Raw genomic sequence first — 11,998 nt, forward strand, 5'->3', positions numbered from 1 at the left:
GGATAAAAGAGGATTAACTCCACGTGATGGATGGAGAAACAGAGGCCGAGAGAGATTAGATGATTTACTCAACACATTTATAACAAACTGTAGACCACAGATTGGTCTCCCGTTTCCCAGCCTTATCTCCTCCAGGGACTCTCTCTTCTGACACGTGTTCCAGGCAGCTCTACATTTCTTCTGGGGGCTGTGAGCTTTCCAGAGAAAGTTCCTGCAGAGAACTTACTGCTGGAGGTCCAGCCCCTCCCACTCTCAGGCTCGTCTATACAGGTGAGGTGGAATGCTGAGCATCAGGGCAGAGCCCTCCTCCTGCATAGACTTGGTTCACTATGATGGGGAAGAACAGGTGGAGAAAGAAGTTGTGACTGAGCCCCACTGACCATCTCCCATGCCCCAGCATGTAGCCACTGCGCGCTTAGGTTCTTTCCTGCTGAGAGTCCTCCTAGCCCTTCCTCCAAACCCGCTCAGTTGATGGCCGAGGACCCAGCAAGCTTCCCTCCGCAGTGTGGGAAAAGCACTGCCGTCCAACCCGGCGTATAGGACCTGCAGGTAAGAAAACTTATGTTTAGTAAACCTGGCCCTCAACTTTATTAATCTGTAGCAAAATTTATACTGGGCGAAGACAATATACAAGCTTGTTCTTTCACAGAAGAGTTCCTTCGGATTGCAAAACATTGGAAACAAGCTGAATGTCCAAACAACGGGTTCATTGAGAGAAACTGGGCTTTCTCTGCTCTGCAGTATTAGCCGTTAACAATTCTATCATAAAATAGTATTTCTTGACTTAGGGAAATAACCATGATATATCACTAAAGGTAAAAAGCAGGCCGGAATATCAAGGCAGGCCTTCAGGAGGAGGAGGCCAGGGCCAGCTCTCTTTGTCATCAAAGAAAACCTGGACTGATTTGTTTGTAGAGCCATCTTTCAACCGCCTATTAGGAGTCTGTCTACTGCAGAGGGTTTCAGAAACTGGTTTCAGATTCTCCATCCTTCCCCCTACCTTTTTTTTTTTGTAACCACAATCCTTGATGTTTCCTAAAGTCCGATAGAAGAAAGATCTCATGAAAATGGTGCTATTTCCTCTCAGGCTTAGCCAGGGCCTTTGCACAAGCTGTTGCAGTTAAAAGGAGGAAATCTCCCTCTCAACACACACACACACACACACACACACGGACACGCGCGCTCCACTCAGTTGTCACTTCATCTGGGAGGCTTTCCTCGGCTTCCCTGACAGGTCAGTTTCCTCCCTGACACGTCCTCACAGCACCGTGCACTTCCTCCTCCTTTGTTGACATTTATTTCTGTAACTATCTAATGAATGTCTTTCTCCATCTATGCTGTCTCTCTCCACGATGACAAGGATCTTGGCTGCTGATGCTCACCACTTTCTTTACCCCTCAGCATGGTTCCTGCCACGGACTCTCAATAAATGTCGCATGCATAGGTACAGGAACGGCCAAAGAGATGGATGGACAGAGGAGCCTGCAGGGTCTCACAAGCCGCAGGGAGGGGAGTGAGTACAGCAGATATGCCTCCAAGGCAGAATGGAGCTTGGAATCGGGCTGGCTCCAAACATAGCCGAGTAGGTGGCTGCCTGAAGTGCAATTTCAGGGTCACTAGGCAGGCCCTCCCCCACCTCGGCTCCAGTGCCCGGCATCCCTTTTACCAAAGGAGACAGAGCCTTTTGTTCCCTAAAGTGTACAGAGCTCAGGCACGAATCCCACATTTCTGGAGAGGGGAGGGGTGCTCAGTGGCTTACTTATGTTCATGCTAAGGGGTCAGTGACTGACAGAGCCTTTCCTAAGAGCAAACTGTGATGCCAGGGGGTGTGTGGAGGAAGGGAGAGGAAATTAGGGAGCCAGGCTGGGACCCAAAATGGGGAAAGGACACAGAAAAAGGAGTCTTAGGGCCTCAGGCCACCTTGACCTGCGGTGTCATTTTGCCTTTGCCGCTCGCAGCCCAGTCCTACTGGGTATTAACAGCCTTTTTGGTAGATCGGGTTCTGCAAATATTTGACATCTGGAAAACTTTCAACAAAGATGGCGCTCGGAAGCCTGGCTCGGAGGCCCCAGGATGACAACCTAATTACGTTCCTTTTAATAGCTCCTTCCCAAGTGCTCAGTCACGGACATCTGCTCTGCCGCGGTTGCCTTCGGGGAGGAATATTTTTAACACCGTGATGCCACAAAAGGAAACTTCTGAAGCCTGGATGGAAATGGCCTCAGCGCTCCCAGGGCCGCAGGTAGGTAGGGCCTGATGCGGTCCCTCCCCTCCTCCACCCGCGGAAACAGGCCAGGCTCCTTCTCGCAGCAGAGGAGGCGTCGGTTTACTAGGAAGTGGTGGTTGTTAGGCATGTGTTTTTTTAATTTTCCCTTTTCAGTTTTCACAGAGGCACGTTCGGTGTGCCAGGCCGCCTCACCCAGGCTTCCATGTAAGCAGAAGGTCGAAAATAACAACGGAGAGCACAGCAAATGCTCGGCCGCCAGCCCGCCCCACTCACTTAACTGTTCTTCCCCACACCCCGGCCGAGGATCCCCCAACCCAGACCCTTGTCATGTCAGCGGAAGGAATGGGAGAGAAGAACAAGAAAAACAAGGATTGCTGTGGTTTGTTTAGTAGGAGATTAGCGCGCTAGGAAGGCCGAGGGCTGAGAGGCTAAAGAGGGAGATGTGTCTTGAGGGTCCCCAGGATCAATGGGAAAAGAGCAAGGAGCCAGAGAGACCCTTTACTCCAAATTCCCTTCTCCTTTTCTACAGACAAGTTACCGAGGCCAAGAAGGGTAAATAGACTTGCTCAGAGCCTTAGCGTTGCCACCTGGGTTGACTCATCTGTTTTCAGCCAAAGAGTTTGTTTCGGTGAAAGCTGCTCTCTTATTAGTTCATCAGATCACCTTGGCAGACCCTTGACTGAAGCGTGACCTCTTTATCTGGGAAGCCAGTTCTCTTTGACAGAGGGGCACCATGAAGCAAGGAGGAGAAAGGGGTCTTCTTCGGACCAGACCACCTGATCAGTCCTGGCCCAGAGACTCAGATGCCCATCAGAAAGGAGCCGCTGGGCAGCCGGGCTGTGTTTACACCAATATTTTCAACCCACAAATTGTTTATTTTAATGGTGGCTGTATTTTTTCATAAGTTCAAGCACATTCTAAAGGTGCTTAAGGAGCCTCTGTGCTTATACTTAGTGCAATTCCCTTCCATGCTTGTAGTGAACACAGAGGAAGAAGCATTTCGGACCAGTGCCAAGGAAGCATGCGTGTGGAGGCAAGGGTGGAAGGTGCTGCTCTACTCCCCTGCCAGAGAGCTCATCTCCCAGCCCAGAGTCCAGGGACACCTGGCTCAGGGGAGTGCTTGCACTGCCCGCAGAATTTTTGTAGCTTCTTCCCTTCAGCTCTCACTTGACAATCCTGGGCTTTTCTGGTGTTCTCACCCTTCAACTGCATCCTCTGTTGCTAGCCAGCTGCCCATTCTTTGGGCCTTCCTTTATTCAAATTCTGGAGAGAGGGACTGTGATGGACTCAACTTGGTTTTGGCTTCAGATGCTCTCCCTTTGGGGTGCCACTGTCTGGAGGCACTGGTCTTGGCTCAGCTGGACCTTCAGGGCCAGTCCTTGTCCGCCCTGCATAAGGACGAGCCTGGGCTGCTTCCCCGAAGGAGTTCTGGGACCCGCTGGGCAGCTCACTGCTTGGCCAAGGCGGTACTCACGGTGCTGGAGACGCACTTTTGGAAAAACCAAGGCAGCTCTCTGGTGAGGCAAAGGCAGGACAAGCCCCTGGTGATGGGGCCCAGCTCTTAACACTGAAAAAACAAACAAGTGTTCACCAGGCACCATGATGGAAAAATCTAGGGGGTCTGTGGGGAGGGCCGGGGAGGACAAGTGTACTGAGTATGCAGCAAGGTTGGTGCCTGTGGTGAACTCGCCTTATTCACAACCCCCACTGAGGCCACGATACAAAGGATCTAATACTAGTAGTACTGCTGCTACTCCCACTACTACTAGCTCACGCTTACCCCATGCCAGCCACTGTTCTAGGTGCCCGCCATCCATTAACTCCATCTCCACACTGCCCTCTGAAGTAAGTACCATTCCCATTTTACCTCTGAAGACACGGAGGCTCAGAGAGATTATGTAAAGCCAACCCCACACAGCTAATAAGTGGAGGAGCTGGGATCCAACCCGGGACGCATGTGCTCCTAATAACTTTGCTGTCCTGCCTCCCTGATAGAAGCAGGTGGCGTCCACCATGCTGTTTGAGGGGTACCATTCGGTCCTAACTGCCAGAATATCTCCCTCGGTTCTATCATGCTTGCCATCCCTCTAAGGATTCAGAAATTCCTGCTCTCAGTCGCTAATAGAGTGGAAGACATGGTAACTTTGGAAGGGCCCTTTGCCCTCTCCCTCTGGACCGTTAGTCATAAGCAGATGCAAGACAGGTGTAGTGGTTTCAGTCTTAGGAGGTAGTAAGCTATCAAAGCCCGGAGGTTAAAGGAAGTGGCAAAAGCAGTCAAGGGATCCAGGTTTAACCTTGAACTTAGGTGGAAGAAGAAGCCAATCCATGGTGTATTGTATGTAGAAGTCTCAGGGAAGAAACCCTGCACCCCAATACCTATCATTCGCCATTATAGTTCCAGAGCAGTGCTGGCCCACAGAACTTGCTGTGAGGATGAGAATGTTCTGTATCTGTTCTGTCCAATTCAGTAGCCCCTGGCCAAATGTCGCTACTGAGCACATGAAATTTGGCTAGTGTGACTGAAGAACTAAATTTTTAATTTTAATTAATTTAAATCTAAATTTAAATTGCCACACGTGGCTATTGGTTATCATAATGGACAGGGCAGTTCTTGAGGCGTCTTTTAGAATATATATCCTATTGGGAGGCTCAGACCTTGAGCAATTATCTGCCAAACAGTTCAGGGCGTGCGGGTTAGGGACAGGCAGATGCATTCCATTCAGCCAGCACGAGGCTTTACCCTCTTTAGTCGGAGCAGGCACTCTCCTGTCTCCAGTCCCCTTCCAGGGCCAATTCACATAATTTGACACCGCTGAAGTCCTGTTCAGTTTTGACCCCAGTAGTGGTAAAAGCCTTCAATGGTTCTCAACTTTATTTCATTTGCTCCTTGCAGCAGCCCTGAGAATGAGGTAGAGTTGAGATTGTTTTGCCTGTTTTATGGATAAGAGAAGGAAGGTTCCCAGAAGGCCTCAGGAAGGGCCATTCTCCAAAGCCAACTCCACATTTCCTGTCTCACTCACATAGACACGGGATGCCGTGGGTTTATACGTGGGGCTGATGTGGCCCTCGCTTTGGCGTCTTGCCCCGCCCTGGCCGTGCCTCTGGTAGGCCTCAGAACGCCTCTTCCCCAGCGCTCCATTCTTGTTTTCATTCAAACATCATCTTGATTCATTTTTAATGCAAGCCAGCTGCTGTCCTAAGGCTTACTTAATACACCTCTTCCACTCACTCGTGGGCCTGTCTGCCTGGGCTTCCAGGCTTCTACTGTGCTTCTCAAGGCAAACCCACTTGGGGCCCATCAGCAGATTCAACTGGGTGAACTGGGAGGGAAAAAATCAGCCCTCCACTTCTACCACCTGGGAAGCCTGTGCCCCAGGCCTTCTCTCCACAGCGAACCTGATCCTAGCCCCATCCCAGTTTTCCACTGACATCACACTGCTTATCTACTGGCTTCTGGAATTTAACACCTGCTTGACCCCTGCCCCTCTCAACCACCCTCAGGGCCCCCACTCAAGTTTCCTGCCTCCCTGACCCTGGCAGCCTACACTGGGCTCTGTCTGCTCCCCCGCAGCCCCACCGTCTCCTTTCCCTTTCTTGAGACTTCGTGTTTATACCACTGTATGACAGCGTGGAGGAGGAAAGAGACCTGCTTGCAATTAGGAAGTGCAGGTTGTGTGACCTTGGATAAGTAATTTGACCTCTTGGAGTTTCAGTTTCTGAAATTGGGATTTCAGGGATTGGACCAGATTAGTGATTTTTCACACTGGTTTTCCCAGGAGGGTTCCTCAGAGACTGCTCTGATAGATGGGAGCTAGGAGGGTGGGGAGCCACGTGGATCAGAGCCTGAGGTTTTCCTCCACCCTCTTCCACCAGAGAACCCACCTTGATCTGATTAATGGACCAGGCTTCTAAAATGCTACTGTGTAGAGAGAGACTGAAAACTCCAGATTATCCATAATTAGATGATCCAAAAGGACTCTTACAGCTCTAACGTGGCGGGGTCAAAGTGTTGTCTCGCCGGTGGGTTACAGGCCCCTTGGGGACAGTTTGTGTGCAGACCACACAATAGGAGCCCAATCAATGCCTGTAGAATGAAGGAAGGAACAATGGACACTCTCTTGTTCTCTTCTGTGATATTCCATGTCCATCCTCTCACCAGGCAGACTGAAGGGCCTTATTCTTGCACTTCTTGTGCATTCTCCAGACAGCTCCTAGCACAGGGCCTGCAGTCTGGCCTCAAACCCTCTTCCCAGTTGAAAGGTCCAGGGGGTGGGAGGTGGGGGTGGAGTGAGGGGGGTGGGGGAAGCACCTCTGGGAGGCAGTCTGTAAACCTGACCAGAAAGTGTAATAAAACAAAGGCCAAGCCCTGGGTGTCAGTCCCGCCTCCTTTACTACATCCATGATCTCTGGCAGGGACTCAGGTCCCTCTGAGCCTCGCATTTCTCTGCTAGGTAATAATGCTCAGGATTTGTTTATTATTTTGAAGCCAGATCTTATATCTAGACCCCTCCCTCACACCTTGTGGTGTGGCACTCTCCCCAGCATGGGATGGTGGAGGGATATATTAATTGTTTCTTCGGAGTCCCCCTCGGCTCAAGGTGGAAACCACAACTGAAAGGTTCAGAGTTGAGTTGTGAGAAGCAATAGCTGGCCAATAAAACCCACACAGTATGATGAGTCTTATAAAAACAACCACAGAGTGACAGAGGCCAGAAGAGCTGGTTTGGAAGGGAGGGGAAAGGAGAGAGGTGGCTCACAGAGAGAAGCTATGGACCCTTCAGGCTGTGACCAGCCCACAGCACGTGGAACAAAGCCATGGGACCATCTTGGCCTCAGAGCTGTCTTCCCATCTCCCAGAACCTGTGTCTACAGATTGTGACTGGTGGAGACCAGACACACAGCACGTCCTGGGGGACAAATAATGAAGCACCTCCTCAGCATTATGCCTCTTCTTTCTGTGCTTTCTCCCATCTTCCCCATCTTCTTTAGATGCCCAGAACCTCTGGAACAAGAAAGAAGGAGAAACTCAGGGACAAGAAAGCAAGAGTGCATTGGAGTGGCGCTCCCTTCCTGGAGATGTTGGTGATGGCACATGAGAGGGCGCTGCATCTCCAGGGGATTGTGAAAAGAGGAACTCTCAAGCCAGAGGCCATGTGTGACCCATAGGTGGTTGTGGGTTTGGTGAGCATCATGATAACCTCAAGCTTAGTAAGAAAAAAAATAAAAAAAATAACGTAACTGCTGATATTTAAAAAACAGGAGATTTTACATAAAAGTTTAGATTTCTGGCTTTTTTGGAAAATTGGAAGAACTGAAAGTGCTGGTCACACATTCCCACTGGGTCAGAGTTGGCTGAGCCCCACCACTGCTACCTTCCTTAAAGGAAACATTTGCTCCCTGGTTTGCTGCCACAGTCCCTACCATTCCCTATCATTACCCCTGGCTTCCTTCTGCCATTTATGCCACTGCCTGACTCCTATAGCATCTGAGCTTGTGACCTCTGACTTTATCCAAAAATACAACTAAGTAATAGTAGGAGCAGAGAAAACCATGAAGGCAATATTTCTGGGCAGGGAATATCTCCTAAGGCTGTTCCATTTGGGAGGTCACCCCTCCTGAAAGAGGTGAATCCTACTCCCCAGCCTCACAGATTGTGGAGAGCATCAGACTGCCAAGGGTTTTGGAAAAAAGCTTTTATAGATCTGCCCGGCTCCCTGTCCCCACAGCCTGCCCCCTCCAGCGTCAACAGCTGCCCATTTCATCATCATCACCAGCAAGTTCAGGCCCTGATTGCTCACTCTCTGTGAACCAGGATCGAGTCAGCTTTGTGCCTGGGCCTAGCCTGACCTTGCAGTCCATTCCATTATCAGGTCCTTCGCTTTGTGTCTGCGGACCACTGTGTTTGGGGTAGCCCCTCCCGAATGCCCACCTTGGTTTCCTAGCAGCCCCGCAATGCTCTGCCCTGCCGTCCCATGCAGCTGGGTCCTGGTTCTGGAACTGCTGCTGCCGCCAGACTCCTTAATCTGCAGGACTCCTTCCTCCTTCTGCCTCTGCCTGTCCCAGAGGCTGACCTGCCCTGACCCCTCAGGACAGGCCTCGTCCTATTGCTTGCTTGCCTGACCCCGTGCAGGATGCAGCCAGCACAGGCAAAGCTTGTCCAGAGAGTGGGCGTTAGGTTGGATTTCAACCTCCACTCGCCCCCTCAGCCAGGCACCTTTGTGCACAACTGTACAATGACTCTGAGTAGGTTCCCTGGGTCCCAAGCCCAGCCACCCCTGTTGGGGTCTCATCCTCCCATTGACCCAGCTTCATTTCTGAAACCTATCTCCCAGTTTCCCAGCATTCCCTCTTCCTCCTCATCTGACACCTTATCCTGGGGAAACAAGTGATTAATGTTATAATAATTAACATATTGAGATTCTGTCTGAGGCAGTATACTAAGCATTGCATATGCATTGTTATTTTTAATTCGTACAACCACCGTGAAAGGGAGAACTGCTGCCCCCATCTTCTGGATGAGGAAACTGAGGCATAGAGAGATCAAGGAGTTTTCCCAAGGCCCACCACTAATGAGTGGCCAAAACTACGGTTCAAACCTAGGGCTGTCTGTTGCGTAAGCTTTTAACCACTCAGCTTTGTCTCCCAAATCAAAGAAAGCTAGAAAGGAGGCTCAGAGAAGACAATAATTTGTCTAAGATCACACAGCTCAGTGGTAGAGCTCGAATTCAAACTCGGGTAAGTCTTCTGTCACCAAGTCCAAAGCTCCTGTCCCTGCTGCTATGCTCTTAGGCTGCCTCTGTCACTGCTCTGTTTGTTTCTCAGCTCCTGGCACACGACGAGGCTCACAGGAGGTGTTCAGGAAATATTTGCAGACTGAAGGACTTATCACATCTGATTTGATATGCCTGGTTGGCGTTGTTTTCTCATAGACTCTCTCCAAATTGCTTTGATATCAGCCACGCTGGTCTTGTCCACAGGCAGGTTAGATCTTAGTTCAATGCCCATCCTTCCAAACCTAAAGGGCTTGGAATTCCACCATGGAAAGTAATTTTCCGAGAAGCAGGAGAGAAGATTATAATAAATTGGATCTAATGTCCTAACATCTCAAGATAGATGAGTTTTTCAGAAAGCGTTCTGAAAAGAGGACCTGGGGAGTGTGAGGAACTGAAGTTCTGCTTGAGGGCACAGGGCTAAACCTGGCACAGCAGGGTGAGAAGGCAAATGTACTTAAAGGGACTTCCAGAGACGGGAGCCTCTTGGTCCTGCTCCCTTGAACTCTGTATCTCTGGGTTTGACCTTGTCTTTGGGTCCTACAGTCCCCTGGTCCAGGCCCCTCTTCCCACTTGGGGAGGTTAGCTCAGGCACCCCTGCAGAGAACCCCGGGGACAGGCAGCGCCCTAGGACAGGGCCAGCGGAAATGCTACCTTCACACAGCAAGGCTTCACACCTGTCCCCTTCAGCAGTCCTAGGCCTGGCCATAGCCTCTGGAACAACCCTGCTAAGCGGCTCAGCTTGTTAGTGGCTCTGATAGACAGAAAACGGTGTGTAAGCCTGTAAGAGCTTTGGATACCCAGCCTGCCTGGTGAAAATAGGTTTCTCGGAGGCCATTGCCAGATTTAGTTCCTGGGAGCCTGGTTTGGATTAACCTTTCCAGAACCTTCACTCAAATCAATTTAAATGAGCAAGGATTTACTTGTCCTCTTAGAGTGCCAGCACTGTTTCTGGAGGCCAGTGTAGGAGACTTCATCACCCTCCTCCTATTCCGATCCTTTTTTACATCCTGATAGCAGCTGAATTCACTTAAAGCCAGCGTGGCATAGGGTTTCAAGGCTGTGGAGTAAGATAGACTAGGATTCAAATTCCTTTGCCACTCACTAATTGCATGACACTTACCAACACTGAGCTTCTGTTCCTCCATCTATAAAACATCAGCCTCAAGGCTATATATGAGAATTAGATGAGATCGTGCAGGAGCTTAGATGAGAGTCCATCACCCGGAAGGCTGTGATCAGTCAATGGCAACAATCAAACAATAAGCAAATAAAACCCTAAAGCTCCCCTGCTCCCATCACACACTCCTTTGCTCAGATACCTCCCCTAGTTCCCTTCCACCCACAGGGCAAAGTCCTGCCTTCTTTACCTGGCACTCAACGCCTTCCACATAGGGCCACATTTCAAGTGCCCAATAACCACATGTGGCTTATGGCTGCCATATTGGACAGCACAGAAGAAGAGAACATTTCCATCATTGCAGAAAGTCTCTTGAGTTGCCCTGCTGTAGGCGATACTATAACTCACTCACTACCCTGGGCCCCTTTCCTTGGAGCAGGTTTCAATGCGAGTGTAGGGTAAGAATGGTCAGCATGAGGGTCCTAGAAGGCGGGGAGTGGGCACCATCAGGCCAGGGAAGGAGTAAACAGAGCTCAGGAAACTGAGGTCAGACCACAAGCATAGCTGTCAACACTCCCCCACTCCCAAAACACTATTCATCTTTTTTCCCATTTTGGCCGCTCCAGGGGTGCCCTTGAAGGTAAGGAGATAGGGGGCAGCAGAGGGCAACAGTGTGGTGGGGGGCCTTGGACTTTGTGGGCCCCTGTAATTTACTACCTGTGACCCTTCTCTCACCTGTTTAATTATCCCTACTTCTCCAGTTGTTGGGAGGAGTAAACAAGTAACACCCTACCCCTGCTAGGGCACATTGGGAGAGTTTAACAGACGATAGATCTTTTTGTCACATTTAAATAAGTCATGTGCCACATAATGACGTTTCAGTCAACGATGGACCTCATATACGACGGTGGTCCCATAGGTTAGTACCATATAGCTTAGGTGTGTAGTAGGCTATACCATCTCGGTTTGTGTAAGTACACTCTATGATGTTTGCACAATGACAAAATTGCCTAATGATGCATTTCGCAGAATGCATCCCCATCGTTGAGCCATGTGTGACGGTAAGCCTCATATATGAAAATCTGTCAGAGGGGTGGGAGTACATTTGTGTTTTTAATAACCAAGAGCATGCTGCTTTAAAGTGTATGCTTTCACCCCACAAAAAGTTGGTGGAAGATGGATAAAAGAAGATTGACCATGAGGTGATCATTTTTGAAGCTGAGCTAAGAAATAGGAGAGTTCATTATTCTATTCTCTCTGTGTGTGCTTGCAAATTTTCATAATAAAAAAGTTTAAATACTAAGAGCATACTCCCACTAAAATTTAAGGTACCCCAGCAGACCACTTGCCCCAGACTTCCAAGGAGGTCTCTTTCTGTAACACAAGGTGCACCTGTTCTCGTGAGCTGGGAGGGGAGCAGGGAGTGTGGGGAGGGCAGTGGGGGATTGTTCATCCTGGGTGTTTCCATCCTGGTATCTGTTTATTTTATGGGGAACCTGAGACTGTGGCCTCTCAGGTGTCGGTTCTGATTCCTGATGAAAGGATCTGAGGCATGGGCCCTGATGTCCTGGTGTCCTGGCCCCTGGCCAGGTTTTCCAGTTGCTTCTAGGTCTCAACCTCAGCTAGGCTGAGAGCTTGCATCTCCTGGGCTGGAGAGCCATCCAGTTCCTCTCAGGCTCCCTGTCTGTACCTGCCCAGCCTGCACCTTCCTTTCTCCTGCTGTGGCTCCTCTGCTCCCACCTCCTGCAGCCTGGGTACCTTGCCTTTCTCACCGCTCAGGGCCCCTTTGCTTCCCCGGGCCTTTCTTCTCACTACCTCAGCCACAGGGGCTGCTCCACGGAGCTGGGCAATCCCTGAGGGACCACTCCTTTGGGACCCTCT

General features: G+C 50.2%; 1 long non-coding RNA gene across 1 annotated transcript; it reads left to right on the forward strand.

The window, feature by feature from the left end:
- Positions 1-1,280: 1,280 nt before the first annotated feature.
- LOC139045532 (uncharacterized) lies at positions 1,281-11,601 on the forward strand. Its single transcript, XR_011504046.1, has 3 exons — positions 1,281-1,777; positions 2,104-2,242; positions 7,217-11,601. It is a non-coding gene; the product is annotated as an uncharacterized lncRNA (long non-coding RNA).
- Positions 11,602-11,998: the final 397 nt, after the last annotated feature.

Source organism: Equus asinus, chromosome 6 (assembly GCF_041296235.1).
Source record: "Equus asinus isolate D_3611 breed Donkey chromosome 6, EquAss-T2T_v2, whole genome shotgun sequence".
Lineage (NCBI taxonomy): Eukaryota > Metazoa > Chordata > Mammalia > Perissodactyla > Equidae > Equus > Equus asinus.